The sequence below is a fragment of the Canis lupus genome, chromosome 13 (genome assembly GCF_011100685.1).
Source record: "Canis lupus familiaris isolate Mischka breed German Shepherd chromosome 13, alternate assembly UU_Cfam_GSD_1.0, whole genome shotgun sequence".
NCBI classification, from domain to species: Eukaryota; Metazoa; Chordata; class Mammalia; order Carnivora; family Canidae; genus Canis; species Canis lupus.
Window position 1 is genome coordinate 3,018,459 of NC_049234.1, and position 24,798 is coordinate 3,043,256.

Consider the following 24,798-nt stretch of genomic DNA (forward strand, 5'->3'; position numbering starts at 1 on the left):
TCCCCAGAAGGGGGGATCGGGGATGGTGGGGATGGCCAGATCCAGCTCCAGGGAGGAGGGAGAATGTGGCCTGTGTGCCCAGAGGTCATGCCTTGCTCAAAGCCTGGTCTCCCCTGGACTCCCCTGACTTGGCACCTCTCCCCCCAGAAGTTCATCACGTCTTCCTCTGGGCTGACGCTGGATCGTGGATGTGCTTCTGGTACTGCCGTCATCCCAAGGCTTGACAACTTGCGAGTGTTTATCCCACAAAACCGTGACTTCCCCCGGCTCAGGGCTGTGGATTTGGCAGCACCGCCTGCAACTTAGCTCAGAGGCTCAAGAATGTGAACTGAATAAGGAGTGACTATTCTTCACTGCAGGAAGGAAAATGATGGCTAAGGAACAGTGTGTGGTGCTGCAAGTCTTCTCCCCAGCCCCGCACTGGCCTCCTTTCCCACCCTGTCTGCATGTGGGGACGTAGGGAGGCCAACGGGAGAGCGGGTCAGAGAGCCAGATGGGACAGGGAGTTCTCCGTAAATGTCATCTGGGGGGACAGTCGGAGTTCCAGTTGCGTCTGGCACATGGAGGACTCCCAGAGGATTCACATGCCATCCCTCCCAGGTCCTGGGACTTCACAGCCACCCCGTGAGGGCCCGGGAGGTTGAATGTTCTCTCCTGATTTCTCAAGAACACAGAGCAAACCAGCAGTTAAGATGGCCTTGGGGGCAAGCGGCTCTGTGGGTGGCCAGTGTTGATGGGTGGCCTCAGAGCTGCAGGTCTGGGATCACCTGAGCCCACATTATGAGCCTGCAGAGAGCAGGGAGAAAGGACAAAAGAGGTAAGTGGGGCAGGGGTCCTGGCAGCCCTGGGACCACCTGGGAGACACCACCAAACAGAACCACTTGGACTGGCCCAGGGGAAGCGGTGCCAGGCTGCCTTATACTCTTGTGCTACCAAAGGGCCCTCGTCATGCCTCCCTCACGGGATGAGGCCAGGCTGAGATCATGCACAAGTGTGGCCAGCACAGTGCCTGGCACACGGACCGCACACTGTTCTCGCACTCCTCACCGGAGTACCAGCTCTCCCATGTGGGAGATGCAGAGCACAGCAGCATCCTGAAAAATGACTAGAGTTCTAACCATGACTTGCATTTTTTATAATTCTGTTTTTCTCTTGACCCAATTAAAAAAAAAAAAAAAAAAAAGGCTTTTTGCTCCCTTTCCTCTCCCTTTCCTCATGGGTCCAAGGGTTGTGCTAGTTAGCCCAGCTGCACAGTCAGAGAGAGTGCAGGAGGGACCCTCTGAGCAGTCCTAGGGGGCGGTACTATGCCAAGGTCAGGGTGAAAGTCGGACTTCCTGGACTGTGCTCAGCCCCTCAGAATGTGGCTGGTACAGAGAGGGAGGGATGGAGCCAATCCCCATGGACAGCTCTTCTCCCTTGTTTGCTTTCAGTGCCCTTTCTGACCAACCTTGGCCATCCTGAATCCACCTGAGATGCATTTAGAAAATGTCCATGACCAGACCCCCAGGATTCTGACTCTGCTGGTGTAAGATGGGGCTCAGCCACTGGTATTGTTACACAGCTTCCCTCCTGATGGTCCAGCACAGCCAGGGTTGACATGCTCTGGCCTAATGGGACTTGGCTGTTGAGTGAACCCCTTCTTGAAAAGTCATCCTTGGACAAATCACTCTGCACACAGGAGGAACATGTGCTCAGGAGTCAGATGACCCAGGTTTGCATCCTGGCTTTGCCACTCCTGGCTGTGTGTGACTTGGGCAGGTCATCTACCATCCCCAGACCTCGGTTTCTTCATCTCTACAATGGAGGAGTCAGCGATGCTCCCTCTCTCCTGTGTTACAGTGAGCGCTGAGAGGTCAGGCAGTAAAATGGTCGGCACAATGCTTAACCAGTCAGTACTGGTCATTACAATTAATACTTATTATTATTTCTTGGAGGAAAGACTCTTATTTTCTGCCCAATCTTGCGAGTCAAGAAAGCCTTGGGATCATTCGAGGCACTCATCTAATGGATCCTGCATATGATCACGTGAGCAGTGATGCCCAGACCATCTCCCTCGCCCCCATTCTACCCCTAAGTGCCAGGGCAATCTCCCCAGCTCTTTCGTCAATGACAGTGGGAACACAGTTCCCTAATACATTGTTTCCAAAGCAGTGTTCAGGTGCTACCTCATTTAACTCCACCCCGCCCCCACAACATTTCCACAGCTCTTGCACAGCCCGGGCAACAACTGGAACCATGTTGCCAGGGGCAGGGTGCACACACAGGCCACAATGGCAGACAATTCAGGTACCAGTTCTGGCCTTGCAAGGCATAAATCTCAGACGTGTATGCATGCACTGTCCAATCTCTCCTGCTGACCCTGAGCACCTGTGCAGTGAATGGCCTTGATAAAGCAGTTCTTATTTCCTTTCCAGGGAAGGGTACTGTGTCCCACTGCCACCTGCCCTCCCCCTCCAGCAGGTGGTAACAGGGAACACTGAGGAGCTAGGTGTAGGCGCTCAGAAGCAAGGAACCCCAGACTTTGGCCCTTCTGAAGGCTTCTCATCTTCCCAGGGGCTGCTTTGCCATAGTGTCTCTACCCAGTGAGCAGATTGATCCTAATGGCTGGACTGACTGGAGGGCTCCCTGCTGGGGGCTGCTCTCTCTAGCCTTGGGAGGCATATGCAAGGGGAACAGGCATCTGGAACCAGGAGAGATCAGAGGTCATTTGCTCAAAGCATTGACATGAGGCCCCATGGCTGGCATGAGAGTGAGCAAGGGTGAGAGTGGGGGCTAGGTTGGTGAGCCTGTGTCCCTGCTTGCAGGCAGTGCACAAGGCATGTCCTTACTCCCACGACAAAGGTTAGCCACTGAGGGCACTGCAGTGGGGAGGCCATGACAAGATTTATGTTTTGTGCTGGCTTCAGTTCTACTTGTAATCCTTTTATTCTTTCCAAGAAAAGTTCCACCAAGCACCAAAGGCCAATATTTACTTACTCTGTGCCAGGCTGTGCACTAAGTCCTCTACATGAATCAGCTCCCTCTTCCAGGGGGCACCACGGCATATCCAGGAGCATGCCAGGGAGGGCCCGATTTTGTCCCTGGCCCATTCCAGGTCCCCTCCTGCTCCTCTGCAGCAGAGTGAGCAGGTATTATTATCAGCCTGCTAGGTATCAGAGCGAGTGAGACAGATCCTTCCCCTTCTGATGTCACATGTAACACACTGAGCTTCAAAGTTGCTCAGAACCAGAAGAACACCTGACATTTGCCTTGTACACATGCTCACCTGTCACTTGAACTTCCCCCTCAAAAAGTCATTACTAGGTGTCAAGAGGCCAATAGGAAACGTTTCTCTGGAATGTGCTTACATGTAGCAGCCACACGAGGTTCCCTAATCCTTCCTGCCCGCCCCAAGTGAACTGCTCCCCAAATGGCAGCCCTTGCTCTCCTTATGGAGGCTGAGGCTGCCTGGACAGCTGACCTCAAGTGTGTCTAAGATTAGGGCCCCTGAGGGGCTGTGCCAAGGATGCATGAACTCATCCACTAGTCAAGTTACCACCTTCACCTTACAGAGCAGGAGGAGAGGCTGAATTTATTCACAAATAAAACCCAGAAGCCACCGACCTCTAAGCTCAGGTAGGAATGAGGAAGGGCTGCTGTCTGGTGCCCCCTAAAAAACACCATCTGTTGAAAAACTGCCAAGCACTTGGCATGAGATAGACACTGTCCTCATCCTAGTGACAGTCATTTCATAGATAAGGAAACAGAGGCTCAGAGTGGTTATCTAGCCCAGTCACATGCTTCTTAAGCAGCTAAGCTGGGGTTTGAACCTGGAGTGGTCCATGCCATGTCACCCACTTCCACAGGTGTGGATGGCCTGAGCCAGTCAGTGAGCGGGAGTCTGAAACAAGCATGGTTTCTATTGTTCCTTTAATCTGGTCCTATAGTCTAGCCATTCAGCCCCAACTGGCTAAACATGTTCCAGTGGCTGAATGCTGAGACAGCACTGTGGGATGACGTAATGAGTGTGCAGAGGCATTCCCTTTTCTGCTTATACCCAAGTACAAATTGTAGTAGAAACCCCAAGTCCTCCAGAGTCAGGTAAGACAATCCTCGCTATACCAAGTTACAGGTAATACAGGCCCTGCGTTGCATGTGGTCACAAAAATGACTGAAATTCTTTTTGATTTTCAAAATATGACCCCAAAATGGATCATATAAAGTAGTGAGCTGCATGTTATTCAAAAGTTCCAATAGATGCTGGATATTACCAGGGATGTGGTAGTGGTGTGGCCTGTATATCCAGGTAGGGCAAATTGGATGGCATCTATTGTCTGAACAAAAGTAACACAGGAATTGTGTGTGCATATGTGTGGACTTGTGTGTGCATGTGTGCATGGGGAGGTGGAGTCTCCATGAAGGTCTCCAGATGTCCTTCCCTAACTTCAACTGTTACTCTTCTGCTTTAATTAATTGTATATTGGAGGACTTATGCTGAAAATTGTTGGAAAATCACTGCTAGAAGGGAATGGTTAGTTAATGAAGAATTTTGACCCTAAAGATGACACAGTGAGATTTGCATTTTAGAAATATCATTTTGCTGGTAGGCAAGGGGATAGACTGCAGGGAAGTGGGAGCAGAGGTGCTTGGTCAATGCGGAGATGACTGTGTACTAGCTGCAGCCGGAACTAGGCAATGTGGGTCAGAAGGGGAGGAGTACAGGGATATTTCGGAGGTAAAATCTGAGAGACTTGGCAGTTCTTGGAACACACAATGAGAAAAAGGAGGCATCCTGCCTAGTTCGCTGGTTCTGGTCTGGGAGGACGGAGGTGGGTGCTGCTGATTTGGAGCACACCAGAGAGGAGCAGCTTCTAAGGAGGGAGGATGAACAGAATACTGGGCAGGTGGGTAGGACAGCTCTGTGGGATGTTCTGAACACAGGCGGTCAACTGGCAGCTGCGTTTTCAAATCCAGACCTCACTGGAGCCCTCCACATCCATGCAAAATCTTGGGTTTTCAACATAGAAATGTCACCTCCCCCTATATCAGGTAACCCTGGGGGGTGGCAGGCAGGTATAGCAGGTATAGCTGGAAAAGGGGAAAGGACCCAGGAATGAGCCCTGGGACATCCCAACATCGAGAGGGGGCAGAGAAATGAGAGCTGGCACGAGAAACAACAAAGTGACAATGTGTTAGTGGGCAGCTGGATTTAAGTGTCCAATGCTCAAAAGCACCAGGTTCAGATGTGTAAGTCACGAGCACCTAGGGTGTCATCAACAGGACAGAGAGGATGGAGTGAGGACAGGTGGCCTAGAAACATCAACGTGTCAGGGAGAGGGAGGAGGAGGAGTTGTTAGAGGAGGTGGTAAAGGATCCACCAGAAAAGCATGAGAACAGGGACTGAGCAGAGTCTCAGAAGCTGGATCCGTCAGGGTACTTCTGGCTGCAAGTCATAGAATAGCTTACTAAGTAGAAAAATCTGACTGATTAGGTAATAGAAATGTTGATTCTCTTACAAGGCATTCATAGGAGGCAATTCCAAGGTTGGTTCAACCACTAAGTCCCTCTTTGGGCTTCTCCTTGTGCTTGAGAGATGGCTGCAGCACCTCCCAACATCATTCTTTTCACCAACAGTATGGCTTTCTCTTTGTGTCCCTCCTGCCCCTTCATCAGAAAGTAAATGTTTGTATGTAGCCCTCCCAGGTGGATGTTCCCTCAGATCCCATGAACCAGTCCCAGCTGAGGGGAGGTTGGCAAGTGAGTAACTAGCATTTCAGTCTCGTGGCAGGAACTGAGCTCTCACTGCCAGAAGGCAGGAGAAAGGCTGGCCATTGGGAGAGTGGCTCACAGTGGCTTCTCTGGAGGCCTCAGAGCAGAGGCTCTCAGAAGCAGTGAGTGCTGGTTTCCACTAGAGCAGAGTAGCCCAGTGCTACAAACAGGTGATGCAACGATATGGGGTGCAGGGAGTGTTTGCTAAAGCCGTTTCAGTAGGCCAGGGGAGAAATAGAATCACAAGCGAATTGAGAAATGAATGGGGATAAGAAAGTAGAAGAGATAGTGTAGACCAGTGGTTCACAGAGGGAGCAGATTTTGTCCTCTAGGGGATGTCTGGTAAGGTCTGGAGACCCTTTGGGTTGTCACAACTGGTGGAGGCTATCACGACGGTCACTACTGGGAGCTAGGGTTCTCTGGCATCTTCCCAAATGGACAGGGTAGAGGCAGGGATGTGGCTAAGCACCCTACAGTGCTGTTATAGACTGAATGTCTGCGGCCCCCTCAAATTGTCATGTTGAAGCTCTGCCCCCCAACATGATAGGATGTGGAGAGGAGGCAGTTAGGTTTCAATGAGGTCAGGACGGTTGGGTCCTCATGATGGGATTAGCGTCTTTAGAAGAGTCACCCGAGAGCTGGTGGCCACTCTCCGAGGAACGAATATGGGAGGATGCAGTGAGGGGTGGCCATCTGTAGGCCGGGAAGAGAGCCCTCACTAGAAACAACTCTGCCAGACCTCGATCTCCGCCTTCCTGCCTCCAGAACCGGGTGAAGTAGGTCTCTAGCTTGAGCCACCCATCCACAGTATTTTGTTGTGGCAGTCCAAGCAAACTAAGGCAAACACACAGACAGTCCCCACAACCGTGTCAGTAGGGCCGAGGCTCACAAAGGCCAGTGTGACTACCCTTTCACGAAGCTAGTTTGGATAGGGAAGTGGAGCAAAAAATGCAGGGGTGAGGAAGGGGGGAGAGATGGTAGCATATTCTTGGGCCAGGGATGTGGGTACAGGGGAAGGGGATGGAATTCAGAAGACAAGTTCAGTTGCTGACGGAGGAGGATGCCACAGAGCCAGGAGGGTGGTCAAGAGTTGATCCGGGGTGGGGGGGCTTCAAGCAGGAATAAGAGTGCCCACAGCCCCAGCACTGAGGGGGGAATCAGAGGGGGTGGGGACAGGCAGGGGCTGGAACTCAGGGTTGTCCCTGCCCAGGGACCATGACCTTTTGGAGTAACAGGAGATGAGGTTGTCCCCTGAGTGTGACGGGACAGGAAGGAGGGAAGGGACAATCTGGAAGTATTTTTGAGGAGCACATGAAGAGGGCAGGCCACGCACGGGAGAGGAGCATGCTGAGAGCCTGGCTGAGGTTGGAGGTTGGGCCCATCTTGGGCACAGTCCCCACGGCTGCGTGACTTCCTCTAAAATGCTCAGGACCCCAGGGCCAGCCAAGGCTAACGGAGGGGGCAGGGGCGTCAGTGGCTGAGGGTGGAAAAGGGCGAGTAGCGCAGAGAAGTGATAGGGAGTGCTTCAGGTGATCAGCCCTGCGGCCCAGGCCCTGGGCCAGTTATTTGAATCCTCAAGACTTCAGTTTCCTCATCTATGAAACGGGGTTCACTCATTACCTCATGGGGGTCCAGTGACAGAGCCGATGATAGAGGTTTTGTCAATCAGGATTCCTTCCCTAAATGCTCGTAATTATCCGAAGTCCTTGCAGAGTGATGGTTACCAGCACTTTTTCTTTTCTTTTTTATTTTTAAAAATATTTTATTTATTTATTTATGAGAGACACACAGAGAGAGGCAGAGACACAGGCAGAGGGAGGAGCAGGCTCCCTGTCGGGGGGTCTGATGCGGGGCTCGATCCCAGGACCCTGAGATCATGATCTGAGCCAAAGGCAGACGCTCAACCACTGAGCCCCCCAGGTGCCTGGTTCCCAGCACTTTCATGGGCATCTTCATTAAGTGCCTGTTCCTACCCCCACCGCCCTCCCCCACTCCTGTGTGGTCAGAACTGGGGACCTCTGTCACGGCACGACAGACGAATGCATGACCCCAGGACGTGCAGAAGCGCGCTGACGCCCCTCTGGTGTCAGGGATCCTCCTGCTGCCCCCCGACTCCACCCTCACCCCCCGGGGCCCCTGGATCCTGTGTCCGGGGTGTGTTGTACACAAGCTTTTGATGAGCGGCTAGAACGAGAGGAGGCTTCACGGCCACGGCTCCATAACTGAGTTAGAGCTGAGCTGGAGCCAGAGGGAGCCAGCCAGGGAACGGGAAGAAAGGAAAACGTGAGAAAAAAGGAGTAGGGAGGCGAAGAGCAGCTGGAGATCCAAGTTGGCCAAGAGTTGGAACTAGACAAATACGGGGACACTGGGAAAGGTGGGCGTTCTGGGAGCTTCTTCCACCCCGGCCTGTGGCGTGCTCTCTGTCTCCCGGACTTGGAGAGTGGACAGGTGACAGGGAGTGGGAGCCCTGGCCGGGGCACAGGTGGGAGGGAGAGGACACCCAGGAAGAAAGAGCGGGGGAAGGACAGCAGGGCTGGGGGGTGGAGGGAAGAGGCGTGACCCCAGCGCCTGGGAGACCACGAATAGTGTCGCCAGAGCAGAAGTCAGTTTGGGAAAGAACAGGTCAGTGATGGTTCCGGACTCACGTATTTAGCTATAACTTGTATAACGACAACGACGACGACGGCTGCCATCGGTTGAGCATCCACTCCGTGCCGGGCGCGTTACCTACACCACTGCTTTAGCCATAAACCCTGTGACAGGTATCAGCATCCCCACCAACAGATGTGGGGACCAGGGCTGGCAGGGGCCGTGGACTTGGCCAGGGAGGAGGCGAAGCCGCTGGAACCCAGCCCCAGGAATTCCCAGCCCGGGGCGGCCTCTGCGCCAGCGGATTTTACAGAAACCCCCATCTCCCTGCTCATCTCTCCTATACATTGGCTTCCCTCTCGCCAGGCCTTGGGCCTCACGTGGACTTCCCAGGGGCTACAGTGCCAGGCCAATAATCGCCATCACCCCAGTTTCTTAGGGCCAGTTTCTTAGGACAGTCACAGATGAAAACTCAAAAGTATGTATTTCACCGGGAGATTCGGGTCCTGGAACAGTTGAGAGAGGAAATGATTTTGAACAGGGGGCTTTTTTGGTCATTCTCTCTGCAAGCCATTAACTGATTGCTTCATTCATTCATTCACTTATTTGTTCATCCATTATTTGTTCACTGAGAGTCACTAGAATATAAGGGTTAGGAACATAGGCTCTGGCCTTAGGCTGCCTGAATTCAAATCCTGACCCCCTGTTCATGAGCTTTAGGAACCTAATCTTCCTATCAGTTTGTCCATCTGAAAAATGCGAATAACACCTCCTGGGGTTGAAGTGATGGTCAGTGGGCTCATACACCTAACGTACTCAGGGCAGTACTTGGCTCTGGTCCATGCTAACCTGTGCCAGGAGATGCCAAGTTCAATGGGCCTGGCTTCTGCCCTTGAGATGCTCAGGCTAGGGAGGGCATCAGGGCTGCTCTGTCCAACCCCCTACCGGCCAGGACAAGGACAGATGGAGACCAGACTACCCTCAGCCTTTCCGTGACTTCCTTTGGAGGCAGATGTGTAGCCTCAGGCCAGAGTCCAGAGGGGACACACGATGCTGCTTTTGAGCTCGGTAACGTGCACCAGCCCTGCCTGCCTGTTTGAGGCTGTGCAGCAGAGTACATAGCTTTGAGGACTTTCTTCCCTGACCCCAGAAACATCTGCCTGGTGGGGGTAGGAGAGGCTTTTAGGACGCTAGGGGCTGGCTCTAACAATGGCTCATCTCCCTAGGGAGTCTAGCTGATGAAGATCAAGTCCCAAAGTCCAGAATGCTGACCCCAGGCACCTCACAGCAGAAGGCAGAGCCCAATAAGAGAAGTCACAGCCGTAAGTAGGGCAGTAGCCTGGGCTTTGTCGCCTGCTAAAGACATCCGCTGCCCCAGCACTTTGTACATATGCCGGCAGCTGTTCCATCAAGGCGACCACTTCTGATCTCTTCCTTTTGCTGGCATTCAGGCTGAACAAGGCTTGAGTCTCATTTGTCTGTCTGAGGAGGAGGCTTTCAGAGCCAGGCAGCTTGGAAAAATGAGGTGACAAAAGAAGCCGGCCAGCAATTAGGTAATGCCAGCCTGCCTGCTGAGCAGCCCTGCACAGCCTGTCCCAGAGTTCACTGGGAGCCCAGATACGTGGATTCTGGGGTTGCATTAGAGGAATGGCCAGGACAGAGGGACCCTGGGAAGTAGCCAGTGACCTGATGTCTCTGAGCCTCACCTGTATAATGGGGTACTGAATGCCTCTCTCCCTGAGTGGTATGAGGTCCTAACCTAATGGCATTGTTATCTCAGGTGACATGACAGGTGGTCAGGCTGGTTTCCTTCCTTCCTAGTGTGACCTTGGGGCACCAGTTTGCACACAGGTGAGTGAAGGTCAGACGAGCAGCACCCCTCCAAATATTTGAGTCTCTTCCTCTACAACCAGGTACTTATCGGGGTGCATGTTTTTGTTTTTAAAGTATATGTGGACTGGTGCTTTCATAAGGGGAATGAGAAAAGCCCAGAAATTCTTTGGTCCTGGGTTCAAGTTTTGGCTTCCCTATTTACTAGCTGTGTGACCAAGGGCAAATCGCTTAACCTCTCTGAACCTCAATTCTCTCAACAAATAATAATTTATATTATTGGATCAGCAGTTCTTCAGAACAGCCTCACAAAAAAGGAATTATTAGAAAGTCCTATTATGCAAATGAAGAAACAAAAGCTTTGAGAAGCTCTCTTAATTGTGTCCCTGGACACAGAGCTAGTGACAGAACCTTGACTTGAGTTTGGATTCCCTACCTCTGGAACAGAATCAGGGGGGTAAGGATCTCTCTCCAGCTTGCTTCTCACAGTTGTTGTGAAGGGCAAAGGACATCATCCATTCATCTATTTAACAGACTTTTGTGAATGGCCGCAGTGTGCCAGCCTCGGGCTCATGGAGCAAAGGGATCCATAAGCTGTAAGATGCTGGGCAGGTGCAAGGAGTGTAGGGCACCATCCACCTCGGGGAGGACACCCTGCCCCCACCCCCGGCCAGTGGCGTAACACCTGGCACAGGGTAGGGGCTCCCATAGTCCTGGGCAAGGAGTCTCTTCCCTCTCCAAGCCTCTGTGCCTCTGGGCCTCGCAGTTCAGCCTCACAGCACCCACAGCACCTCACAGTTTGGGAGGTATCCCCGAGGACAGTGGAGGTCAGTCCTAGCTGCATGTTAGAATCACTGGAGATCTTTAAGACCCAGGCTGACCCCAGACCACGAAGTGAGGACTTCAGGGCTGTGCCCAAGCATCAGTATTTTTCCTACAGCTGCCAGCCCATTGAAGTGCAGCAGGGAGGAGAGCGCTGACTGGCCAGGCACCCTCAGGGGATGCTGGTGGTCCAGAGGTTGTCCAGGTCCTTGCTCCTCTTGCTTGAAGGCAGTGAGGCATAGAGGCCAGAGGGTGCATTTGGGATGGATTAGGGCTCCCCTCCCACCCGCCTCTGCTCCTTTCTAGCTGGGTGATCCTAGGCAAGTAGCTTCATCCCTCCCTGTCTGTTTGCCCAAGGTGTTGTGGAGGTCACTGTGGCCTCAGGGTGAAACAACTGGCACCTGTCAGAGCCTTCGTGAATATTGGTTATCTCCCTTCTCTTCCCTCAGCTGCTGCGCAAGTTTTGGTCATTATTCTGCTTATTTACAAGAAGTAAAGTTCAGATCAGTTCTCCCTCTTACTGGCAGCACTGTCCAGAAGCTGGATGGACTTTGGGACTTTGGGAATGGGCAGGCAGGAGCTCTGAGTGGTGAACTGGAGTCTGGGACTGGCAGCTCTTCCTCATGCTGGAGAGTTCTGACCACAGCAAGCCAACCAGAGGCAGACAGTCTGTTCTGGGCCGCATGTGCTCTCCTAGCTTGCTGGGCACTGGAGCATCCTTAATGGGGTGTCCTTGGAGGGAGGTTTGAGAAGCAAGGATTAAGAGACATCTAGAGAGCTCCTTGGCCATCAGCCGGCCAGAAAGAACAGCTCTCCCAGGTATTTGGGGGCCAGAAGGCAGTTTTTCACCAGCGTGGAGCTCAGCATAGCGCCTAGACTGTGGGAGGAGCTCAGTCGATCCCCGCCTTGAAATAATATTCTTTGTGCGTTTCTTCCCTTTCCACAGCCCACCCCTGTGCCCCAGCTCTTTGTGCAGAGCTTCTCTCCAAATCTGTTAGAAGCATCCTTGCTGCTTCAGGAAGTCGGAGTTTTTAAATGTTCAAAACAGGCATTTGAGAATTATCTTAGTGGGCTCGGGCTGCCATAACAAAATACCATAGACTGGGTGACTTAAACAGCAGAGACTTATTTTCTTACAGTTCTGGAGGCTGGAAGCCCAATATCAAGATGCCAGCAGGGTCAGTGTCTAGAGAGAACCTTCTTCGTGCTTCGCAGATGGCAATCTTCTTGTGTCCTCACAGGGCAGCGAGAGTGAGAGTGAGTAGGCTCTCTGGTCTCTCTGCATGAGGACACTAATCTCCCCTAGCCCTAACTATCCCCTGAAGGCCTCACCTCCAAATACAAGATCACAGAGGGGTTCAGGCTTCAACACAGGAACTTGGGGTGGGGGAGGGGTATAGTTCAGTCCACAGCAGTTGTGTCCTTCTCACGTGCAAAACACCTCCATTCTTCCCAGCAACTCACCAGTCAAGACTCATTCCAGCAGCAACTCTAGAGCTCAAAGTCTCAACAAGTCATCTAAAGCAATGAGTTACCCAAATCCAGATATCTCATGCTGGAGAGTTCTGACCAGTCTGAGTCACTGTGAGGCAATATTTCCCTTCAGCTATGAACCTCTGAAACCATACCAGTTATATATTCCAAAATACAGCAGTAGGACAGACACAGGGTAGGCATTCACGTTCCAAAAGGGAAAAGGAGGGACGCCCGGGTGGCTCAGTGGTTGAGCGTCTGCCTTCGGCCCAGGGCATGATCCCAGAGTCCCAGGATCGAGTCCCACATCAGGCTCCCTGCATGGATCCTGCTTCTCCTCCCTCTACCTATGTCTCTGTCTCTCTCTGTGTGTATCTTGTGAATAAATAAATAAAATCTTAAAAAAAAAAAAAAAAGGGAAAAGGAGGAAAGAAGAAGGGGTAATGGATCCCAAGCAAGCCCCAACAAGGCAAATTCTGCTCGATTTTAAAGCTCAAGAATAATCCTCTTTGGTTCAGTGCTCTGCCTTCCTGACCCACTGGGGCAGGGGTCTCATCTCCACAGCTCTACCAAAGCTTTCTGGCCTGCAAGGTGATGGCTTACTAATCTCTGAATTGCCTATAGGGTCCTTCTTCCTTTTCCTTGAAGAAGAGTGCACATTTCAGCCAAATAGCTCTGTGCTATGGGCCTGTAGCACACAAGAAGTTGAAAAACTTTCCTGCATTCTGTCCTGCTTTCTCTTGTTCCTTCAATTCAAACGGGCAGCGTCTGCTGGTATAACCCCATCCCTTGCCTGGCTTCCACTGGGCTGGCTGATTAGATCTGTGCTCATTCTCATGTTATCAAATGGTTGTTCAGCCACACGCTTAGTGTTCTATTCAAAGCAAGCTTTCTAACTTTTTTTTCTCTTGCAATTATGGCAGACTGAAAATTTTCTAAAACTCTAAGCCCTGGTTCCATTTTGCTTAACAATACCTTCTTTAATTCATGTCTCTCCTTTTACATTTTACTATAAGGATTCAGGAGATACCAAGCGGCTGGCTCCCTCAACACTTTGCTTTGAGATTTCCTCAGCTAAATACTCCATTTCACAGCTCACAATTTTCACCTTTCACACACAAAACACTAGAACACAATTCAGCCAAGCTCTTTGCCAATTTATAACAGGGATCACCGTTTCTCCAGTTCCCAATAACATGTTCCTTGTTTACATCTGAGACCTTATCAGAATTGTCCATAATACCCATAATTCTAGCATGCACCTCAAAATTCATGCTAGAAGAGCGACCACACATGAGACGATCAGAGCCAGGCTGTCATGCAGGAGACCAGTCGACGAGTAGAGGCTAAGCCTGCAAGCCATTTTCCTACATTGGGCAGCACTGCCAGCCCCTGGACAAGGAGCCACATCAGTGTCCATCCCTTGCTGTAGATGGGCCTCTGTTGAAGCCTGCCTGAAGGTCACCAGGAGATTCAATGCTGGTTTGTACTGAAGTCTTTTCCAAAGCACCTCTCAGCTTTCCTATATAAATACCAATTTTAAAAGGCCCAGTAGAGTTGCAAGCTTTCTGGCAGAAGGAAACTTTGCACCCAGGAGCAGGGTGCTAATGGGAAGGAAAAACCTCAGCGTTGCTGCATTGGTGGGTAGCCCCCTCCCATCTTATGTAACTGGCAGTGCAGCACAGCGTTTGGTACCCAGGCCTGGAAGCCAGAGTGCCACACATAAGTTCCAGCTTTACCCCTTGCTGGCACTATGATCTCAATATCTAGCCTTTCTGTGCCTCAGTTTCCTCATTTGTAAAGTGGGAATTACAGAAGATCACACTTGCAAATCTCTTATCTAGAAGTAGTAAGTATAAAATAAATATTTGCAACTACCTTTTTCAGATAAGGAAATGGAGGCAGGAAGAAGTTAGAAACTTGCCCAAGGTTACCAGCTAATAAGTGGGAAGGATGAGATTTGAGCCAAGGTCATCTGCCTTCGTCGTAGAAAATAGAATTTGTTCTTTTTTTCCCCCCATTATGGGCTGTTAACAGGATAACGTTTGACCAAACTGGAAGGATATCCTGTTAAAACTAAGAGGTGTCAAAGTGCCAGCTGACACTTTATTTCAGGTGGTATTCAATTTTTATTTATTTATTTATTTATTTATTTATTTATTTATTTATTTATTTATGATAGTCACAGAGAGAGAGAGAGAGGCAGAGACACAGGCAGAGGGAGAAGCAGGCTCCATGCACCGGGAGCCTGATGTGGGATTCGATCCCGGGTCTCCAGGATCGCGCCCTGGGCCAAAGGCAGGCGCCAAACCGCTGCGCCACCCAGGGATCCCTCAGGTGGTATTCAATACCACAAAAGCAGAAGGGAGGGGTGGAGAAGCTCCCTGGGAATTCCCTGAGGGTAAATTTGACCCTTGTCTTGACCCTTGACAATCTTGTCTTATAGAGACAAGATTGGGGCCTGGTGCCCCTGGCTTGATTTTCACTTCAGCCAACGCCTGCCAGTGGCATCTCCCTCCCCAGGCAGCTCAACTTTGTTGTTCAGCAACACCCATTTGTGGTTAACGCATCATCGATGTTCAGGGGAACGTCTACAAAATCAGCGATTCTCCAGTTAGGATCAGCAACCACATGCTTAAAAAAACCCAACATTGAGGGTACTTAAAAAATGCAGATTCCATGGTCTTCCCCAGCTGTACTCATCTCATCCTGTGCCAACGAGGCTGGAGAACGTGCATTTCCGGAGGGCCCAGGGCGGAGGTACCCCACCTCCAGGCAGGTGCGGGGCCATGGAGCCGCTCGAGAGGAACCTTCCTGAACCCTGACGCTCCAGACCTGTGGAGCAGCCTTGCCGGAGCCTCCCGGTCACCATCCCCTGGGCAGGGGGATCCTCGGGGACAGGCTCCCAGTCCCGGCCTGGGCTCCGGGCTTGCACAGGGGCCGTGGGGGCTGCGGGAGAGCGGCCGCGTCCCCGGCTCGCGTCCCTCCTCCCGCTAGACGCGCCGGCCCGGGAAGGAAGGCGCCCCTCGGGCCCCCTGCCACGCAGCCCGCGGTCAGCCGGACTCGGCGGCGGGGCGGCCCGGGCCTGGCGCTGCGCCCGGACGCCCACCAAAGAGCAGCTGCCGGGGGCCCCGCGCCCCGCCCCCGCCCCCGCCCGCGGCCAGCCCAGCCCCGCCCCGCGCCTCGCGGCTCTGCGCCTGCGCCCTGCTGGCTGCGCCCCGCGCCCCGAGACCTCCCCCCAGCGCTCTCCGCGCGGCCCGGCCGTCGGGCTCCTGGGGCGCGCCCTGCCCCGCGTCCCTCGGCAGCGGGTGTCCGGCCGGCAGCTCGCGCGGGCGGGAGCCCCAGATCGCCCGCGCCCTGGCAGGGGCCTCGCGGGCCCACCGCGGGCTCGGCCTGGACAGGGATGGCAGGCCTCCGCGGCCTCCCTCCACCTCCGCGGCCTCCCTCCACCTCCGCGGCCTCCTCGCCTCCACCTCCGCGGCCTCCACCTCCGCGGCCTCCCTCCACCCTCCGCGGCTCCCTCCACCTCCGCGGCCTCCCTCCACCTCCGCGGCCCCCTCCACCTCCGCCGGCCTCCTCCACCTCCGCGGCCTCCACCTCCGCGGCCTCCCTCCACCTCCGCGGCCTCCACCTCCGCGGCCTCCCTCCACCTCCGCGGCCTCCCTCCACCTCCGCGGCCTCCCTCCACCTCCGCGGCCTCCCTCCACCTCCGCGGCCTCCACCTCCGCGGCCTCCCTCCACCTCCGCGGCCTCCACCTCCGCGGCCTCCCTCCACCTCCGCGGCCTCCACCTCCGCGGCCTCCCTCCACCTCCGCGGCCTCCTCCACCTCCGCGGCCTCCCTCCACCTCCGCGGCCTCCACCTCCGCGGCCTCCCTCCACCTCCGCGGCCTCCCTCCACCTCCGCGGCCTCCCTCCACCTCCGCGGCCTCCACCTCCTCCTGCCGGTGGTGCCCAAAGCTTGCGGCGCCTCAGAACCAGCTGGGGAGCTAAAGGCCAACGCACCCCTGACGCCGGGTCAAAGCTCCCGGGTGCTTCCCGCGCTCGGCCGCGGCTGCGGACAGCGGACCACGGCAGGCACTGAACCCCCTGGGACCTTGTGAAAATGCAGGTTTCGATTCCAGAGGTCTGGGGCGGGGCCCGAGAACCTGCATTTTTTCTAACAAGCTCCCGGGGATGCCTGGGGGTACATGTGGGGCTGCCAGACACCTCTGTAAACGCCCCTTGCTTCTCGGCCTTTCTCTTGCAATAGGGTCGATGCGGGCTGTGGAGCAGATGGACAGGGGTTGAAATCCCACCTGTGCCTCTCTCCAGCTTGGTGAAGTAGGGCCCCGCCCGGTTCTTTATGGGCGAAATGGGGGTGTGATTGTTGGCCTGCCAGTGTCTGGCAAGCTAGAGGTGAGACGACGTCGGGAAGGCCCCGGCGCCCGGCGAGCTGTCCTAGCTCTGTGAGGACGGCTGAGCTCTCCACCGACCCTCATGGCCGACTCAGCCAGGAAATGACAGTAGAGGAAGGAGCTCTCCAGGCTCCCCTTTCCCTGCTCTCTGCCCCCCTCATAGGAGGACTGCTGGGCTGAAGCCAAAGCTCAAACAGTCTGGGGGGCGGGGTGGGGGTGGGGAGAAAAAGGAGGGAGACTGGGTTGGATGGAATACATGGAAGGGTCCACATGAGAGCCTGGGGGGCGGGGGGCGGTGCTGGCATTGGGTCCCTGGGTGGCCTGAGTCCCTGGGAGAACAGTCCTGCTGGGGGCAGGCGCTGACGGTGGCAGGAAGAATGATCAGAGCAGGTGGTGAGAGTCACAGAAAGCTAGAGAGCAGGAGCCATCAAGGGTCAGGATCCCAGGGAACAGAGAGACACCGGGAAGGGCGGGATCCAGGAGAGAAGACGACTATACCTGGGGAACTTCTCTCTGTGTCGTTGCCCCTTGGAAAGGGTGTGGCAGAGGTTAGTGTGCAGGCTTTCCCCAGAGGCTGCCCCCAAACTGTAGCCTATTGCTCATCCTGTGACTGTGGGCAGGGTGACTTAAGGTCTCAGCCTCAGTGTCTTCATCTGTAAGATGGAGTTAGGATCGTTAACTCGAACTGTCGTGAGAACTAAGCAAGGCACTCCTGTATAGCCCTCTGATGGGTGGCTGACTCACGTCAAGCCTTCTGAGGGGGTTCTGGATTGTGAGTTTCTCCCCCCAGACAGATGAGCAACCTGAGGCTTGCAGAGTAAAGTCACACCCAGGTCTGGGCTCCCCTCTCTCCCTCACATAGGTAGGAAAAAAAATCACACAGGTTTTTTTGTAAGCTCCCCAGATGATTGGAAGGGGCAGCAACCTTTGAGGACCACTGGTAGAAGCTGAAGGCTGTGGAAAGTAGAAGCCACCAGTGAATCGCCGTACTCTCCCAAACCTCTTAAGCTCCCTTTAGATCCAACACCCTTTATAAACCAACTTTATGAGTTGGTAAAGGACCCCACATGGGTGCTTGTGGTGACCTCCAGCCAGAATATGTCTCCTGTGGTAGCCCAGCAAAGGGGTTGGAAGTCAGAGGTTCTGGATTAAAGCTCCCGCCTCCCTTGGGACTGGTGGTGGTGATCACATGCAGCAACATTGTCCTTGTCCTGAGATGTGTGAATGCTCTCTTAGGACCTGCCCAAATGCAAGGCACATTCAGGATGTTCTCTTCTGAATGCACATGAGATTGAAAGACTACACTCTCTTTTAAAGCACAGGGCTCTGATGTAGCTCCAATGGGTAGCTCAGTTGGCAGGATTTTTGAAACCGAGCTTTCTTCTACACGCAGCCCATGGACTTCAAGCAAGCAAGGAGCCCCGAGCTGAGATGTGGGGCAGCCTTGGTCCACTCTGAGCATGGCTGGCACAGCATTCCCTGCCTTGTTCTGTGATCCTGCTTTTCACAAACTTCTCCTCCCCTAGACAGTCAGCATTGTGAAGGCAAGGACAGTGTCCTACTCCACCTCGAGTTTCCATCACCCAGCAAAACGCCTGCCACCTAATCAGTGGTTACTAAGTGGTCATTACGAAGGTAAGAATAACTGAGCTGTGGGAGCTGGGGCAGGCACCTCACCTCTGTCTTCTCCTGGGCCTCAATTGTTTCACGCATAAAATGGGGTTTGGACTAAATTTGATCTCTTAGGCTCCCTCTTGCTCAAACAGTTGCTAAGTTTGAATTATTCTTCACCTGGTCATAGTCCACTTTATTTTTCTTTCCCAGGTACATATTCCTACACTGGACCTTGAGTGTATGTTTTCTCCTTACTCAAGTCGGTGGATGAGCTTTTTAAAATGATTGCAAACGGCCTGCTAGTTAAGGCCTGAAATTCCTTTCTTTTCTCACTGAATTTTTCTTGGCGAGGCCTTCCATCTGTTTTTGTTAGAGGCACATGGGGCTGATCATTCTGGGTGGGTGGAGGTTTTCTCTTCCTCAATCATCTTGGTAGCTTCTACAACATCTCTGGCCTCATCACCTCTGTGGCATTGGTAGGGCAAACACCTCCGATCCCCTTTCCTTTGCCTGGGATTCACTCTTGGCAAAGGGAACATGCAGGCTGGCCCAGATCAGAGGAGGTGCCACTGAGTGTGATGTGGGACAGACACAGTCAGTCACATGGGCTCATAGAACATCATCACCCACAGGATTAGATGAGTGGCATCACCCCATTCCCTATAAAACACCTTTCACATTTACCTGTTCGGACTGAAAGAGTAGAAAAAAGAACACAGATTCTGAGGGGAATCTTTTGCCTTCCAGGAAGGCTGCCGTGGTAAGATTTTCTATGATGTTGGCCTAACCCTTGGCTATCTGTGACCGACAAGTCACCGTGTGTGGTGCTGTCTGTAAAGATGACCATGTGTGTATGCGCTGCTCCTGTCATCAAGAGGTAGAGTCAATTCCCTTTCCCCTTGGATCTGTGCTGGTACTGGGACTGGCTTTGCCCAATGGAAGGAGACAGAAGGGATGCTGTTCCGGTTCTGGCCCAAGGCCTCATGTTCTCTGAGCCTGAGCCACCACGTAGAGTCCAGGCTATCTTGCTGGGCTGAGAGCCAGAAGCCAGCCTCAGGGCCTCGAAGCTACCTGGCCAACCCGGTTGATACCAGACAGCCCCGCTGAGCTCTGCCTGAAGACCTGGCCCACTGAATTGGGAGCAATAAAATAGTTTTGTGATTTAAGCTGCTTAGTGTTAGGGTGGTGTGTTACACAGTGATAGGTCCCTGAAACACCGTTCATACCCTAACATCTTCATTTGCAAAATGGTGGGTCTGCTTTCCATCTTTGAAGCTAAGCCAATGACTCTGTAACTAATATCAGATTCTCTCACCATAAACAAACCTTTTGATATCTGGCCTCCAAACAAGGGTTTGGAATCAGGAAAAGTGCCCCTGAGTCCTAGAGACCACCAGCACTAATGCAACTGAAATTCATCAAGGAAAACAGAGGAATGTACTGTCTGAAAGCATTGGCTTCGGAGCAGAACTCCCTAGCTTTCAATTCCTGGCCATTCTATGTTGGACATGTTTCTTTCTCCTGGTCTCAGTTTCCTCATCTGTAAATTGGGGATAGGGACAGTGCCTACTTAGGATTAATGTGAAGATTAGCTAAAATATTGTCCATATATTGCTTAGCATGATGCCCGGAGTGTTGAAGGTATTCAATAAATGGTGGTATTCCTTTTGTTGGCTCCTTTTTGGTTCTTATATCTGTCCACGAGGGAGTGTAAACATACCAAAACATGATAACCTAGCCTTGCACCAGTCGATAAGAAAATGAAATTACACATTACCAGGGGCACTCAGAGCATTGGCCTATATTCTCTCTGTAGGTTCAAAGAGAATTCAAATGATTTCTTCTGTGTAAAAAAATACAGACTGCAGGGGAGGGGCAGAGGAAAGAAGCTGCATAATGAATCGCTTTCATTTCTAAAAAGATATTTACGATTAGAGGAAAGATGGATGAAAAGGATTAAAAAATTAATTTGTGGCTTTGTCAAAATTAAGCACAAGAAAGCAGCACATTGGTTAGCACATTTTTAGAGAAAAACAACAGTGGAACAAGAGGAATCAAAACCTAACCTTCTACCATCTGCCACAGATGATTTTGTAGCTCTCTACCAGAATCTCATTAGCATCTTCTAAGAGGCTGATTGTGCCACCAGTAAAACAGTGGTGGAGAAAGGAGCACTCACCCCCGGGGCACACACTCCACCTTGAGCCCGCTGGGGCAGGGAGGTGGCCAGGCAGGAACCCGAACCTCTCTCCTGATTCCCTCCTTCGTGCTCAGGAATTCCCTAGGCAGACAAAAGCTCCCTTTCAGCAGGGAGAGAGTTACCCTTTAAAAACTCGGCTCCAGGCAGCAAGAACAGGGAGGAGGAGTGATTGGCCTAGCGAAGACAAGAATAACACCGAAAACCCACATTTGCTTCTAGTTCTGGGCCTCCTGGGTCTACGCTCTCCTGGCTACATTTTCAAGTGCTGCATTTTCTGGAGCTTTTCAAACCTGGGCCTGCCAGGTTGGAGGCGCAGGGGATATGGACACCCCCATCCCCCAACCTTCCGACTCCTCAATCTTCCCTCCTTGCTTCCCAAAGGAAAGCAAGACAATACAAGACTCCTCGTTCTCAAGGGGCTTTCACCTACTCAAGAGCTGTGAAAAGAATTTAGAACTTTGAGATGAAAATCTTGCAGGAGGAATAGGGGCCAAGTTCACATGATTCCCCAGGAGGTTTTAAGGAATTCTGATTTTTTTTTCCCCACCATTTCTTTAAATCTTCCTTTCTGGAGAAATGTGTGAGCTAGAGCCTGTTTGCGTGTGTGTGTGTGTGTGTGTGTGTGTGTGTGTGTGTGTATGTGTGTGTGTATGTGTATATGTACACACACACATATGTATGAATGAAGCAAATACCACCCAGTGATCTACTCTCTCTTGGAAGACTAGAATCCGTAAGATTCTGGAAATCTGCTAAATCTTTCAGGGACTCATAATTCAACTGGACCTTTTACTGGACCCAGAACTGTAGAAATCCAAGTCCAAAGGGTTGCTTTGATTCCATCCAGTAGGATCTCAATCCCAACTCACTTGATTCCTTTGTCTCAGTCTCCTTGTCTTGAGATGTCCTAGGTCCTTAAGCAAAGTATTGTCTGTTTGGTGTCCTCTTGTCTCCAAATACTCTGACCACATGAGCTGAGGGCTCCTTTTTTTATGGGGATCCCCCGAGGACTTCAGAGTTCTAAGTCACAAGTCAGTTTGTTTAATGCCATAAGACCTTGGGCTGAGGGGCACTGAGGTGGCTCAGTGGTTGAGTATCTGCCTTTAGTTTGGGTTGTGATCCCGGAGTCCTGGGATGGGGTCGCATCAGGTTCCCCGCAAGGAGCCTGATTCTCCCTCTGCCTATGTCTCTGCCTCTCTCTGTGTCTTTCATGAATAAATAAATAAAATCCTTAAAAAAAAAAAAAAAAAGACCTTGGCTGGAACTTTCAAACTTCAAGGTTCATCATTCATGAAACTAAATGACAACACTGAATTACTTTCAGGAGAGTCTCAACTAAGACTGTGAAAATTAGCACTAGTGGAACTTAACATGAATTAGTCCTTTAGGATTGTGAGGCATCCCAACTAGCTTAAGCAAACCGAAGGAATGTTCTGACTCCCATCACTGAGCCAGGGCTGGGTTAAAGCTGCAAAAGCCCTCTGTCTCTCCACTGGTTTTGTTCTCTCCTAATGGCTGATGGACAAAGGGAGGTATGGAGGCCGACCGTTCCATTCTTACATCATCACAGCTCAGCATCCCCTGAGGAAAGAAAGATTATTCTCCCAATATCTGTAGAGCCAAAGGACACTTTTCTGGTTGGTATGGCTGGGATCATGCATCCACCCTTCAGACAACCATTGAGGCTGGGGCATGGGATCTATGATTGACACTGGGTGGGGGGTGGGGTGGTAACCCCAAGGAAGGGAGGGCTGCCATTACCAAGAGCAGAGGGCGGGGGACACTGTGCTCACACACATACAAAACAGGTGTTTGTCCCACGTGCATAAAATACATTTGATAGTCACAAGGTCTTTCTCTTCTCTTGCCTTCACATCGGCTTTTACAGCCGAGGTGCTAATTGGAAGAATCCTGAGTCATGGCTCTGATGCGTGTTTTCCAACACTACCAAGCAATCCTCCAATTCTCAGCGGACACTGAGTGGGTGCCTACAACTCAGCTCAGTTCTGACACTACCCGGAGATAGCATCAGATCCCCCCAGTGAAGGGCTTACTCCCACAAGACTACTCCCACTTCAGATGTCACTTGCTAGTCCACGTTGTCACCTGTGCTGTAAACTGGGTGTTCCCACAAAGCTCTCTTCAGGTTTGACTAACTAGCCAGAGTGGCTTCCAGGACTTAGAGAAACATTCACTTACCTTTACTAGTGGATTATAAAGGATATAAATGATGAGAGGTCCATAGGGTGAGGTCTGGAAGGGTCTGGAGCACAGGAGCTTTTGTCCCCATGGAACTGGGGTATGCCACCCACCTGGCTCATGGATGTGTTTCCCAACCAGAAGCTCATCAAATCTTGTTATTCAAGAGTTCCTAGAGAGTTAAATCTGCAGTCACCCCCTCCTTCTCTTTCCCACATGTCATGGGTGGGGCTGAAAGGTCAGCCCCTCAGAAGAAATCTAGCAGCCCCAGGCTAAGCCACCTCATTAGCCTAAACTCGGGTATACTCGAAAGGGGTCCGCTGAATGACAAAAGATATGCCTGTCACTGAGGAAATTCCAAGAGTTTTAAGATTTTTGTGCTAGGAGCTGAGGACAAAGACCAAATATATTTATTGCACCAAACGTGGTTAGACATCCAATGTCAGCCAGAGCAGAATAGAAGGCATTAAGCAGGGCTCCTGCACACACCTTTGTGCATTTTTGGAGCTGAGGAGTCACGGTCACCTCTGCCTGGCAGCCCTGCCCTCGCCCTCTTACTGACCTGATCCCAAAGAAACATAGCTCCCCTGGTTTATCCATGCCCTGGGACCTCTTGTCGGAACAAGTATAAAGGAGTTCAGCCTGAAGTGGACCTTCCTGGCCCTGGCATCCGGAGCCAGCAACCCTGGCCATGCAGATTCGGGACCCCGTTCCTGCTCTCGCCTCTGAGGCCGGCATGCGCTTAGCCTGTGGCTTATGTAATGATCCGAGCCAACCCCACCGTGTGCCAGCCATTGTTCTAAGCCCTTTCATTATATGAATTTATCTGATATTCACACTGCCCTATGTGCTATGCAGAATTATGGTTACCCTGCCCTTAGAGATGAGGTAACAGGGTAAGGGCACTGAGAGGCTACATCATTCCCTCCGGGTCACATGGCATCTAAGTGGCAGAACCGAGAAACCACAGCATTAAAGATGCGTGGGTAGTATGCAGACTCTGAAGTAAGACTGGCTTTGTCACACACCATGTGACCCTGGGCAATTTGTTTCACGCCTCTGAGCCTCAGTTTCTTCATTGTAAACTGGAACATGAAAGTCTCAGTATATTCTAAGACTCTTCCTTGGCACCTTCTTGGCCCATATGCTCCTCCTAGGCACTCCCGTTCAGGCTTGCACCTTTATTTATTTACTTTTTAAAGATTTTATTTATTTATCCATGAGACACACACACACACACACACACACACACACACACACAGACAGACATAGGCAGAGGGAGAAGCAGGCTCCACGCAGGGAGCCTGATGTGGGACTCGATCCTGGGACTCCGGGATCAAGACCTGAGCCAAAGGCAGCCGCACTCAACCGCTGAGCCACACAGGGATCCCTTAACTCCTGCCTCTTGAACATTTCCCCTTTAATGCTCATTTGCATCTTCCACTTAGCAAAACGGAGGACTCTTGCTTTTCCTAGCCAAATTCTTACCCCCTCCTCAGTCCTCCTGGTGTCCATGCATGGTGTCACCATCTACCCAGCTGCTCCGGCTAAGAACCTAGAATCTAAATTGTATTCTTCTTTTTACTCACCCTGTAACCAATCTTTCATTAAGTCCTATTAGCTCAAACTCCAAAAAAAAATACCCTGAAGTCTGGTCATTTTCACAGTTTCCACGGTCACAGAGTTTCAGCCCAGAGTCTCTGCCTGGATCACAGGGCCTTCTAATGACTCCTTTACTCCATCCTTATAAGTTAGATCATTTTCCTGGCTCTGATTACAACCCTTCCATGACTTGCCACTGCTCCAGGATAAAAATCTAGACTCATTTCTGTGATCTATCTGGTCCTACTTAACGTGGCCTCTCTTTCCTCCTCCAAACCCTCCTACCCGCTCTTTCCTTCTAATTCTGTGACAGCAGGTTGTTCATC

At 52.0% G+C, this 24,798-nt stretch overlaps 1 long non-coding RNA gene across 1 annotated transcript; it reads left to right on the forward strand.

Annotated features, from left to right (window-relative positions):
* Positions 1-17,101: 17,101 nt before the first annotated feature.
* LOC111098494 lies at positions 17,102-19,637 on the forward strand. The gene is made up of 2 exons (XR_005368255.1): positions 17,102-18,492; positions 19,219-19,637. It is a non-coding gene; the product is annotated as an uncharacterized LOC111098494 (long non-coding RNA).
* Positions 19,638-24,798: the final 5,161 nt, after the last annotated feature.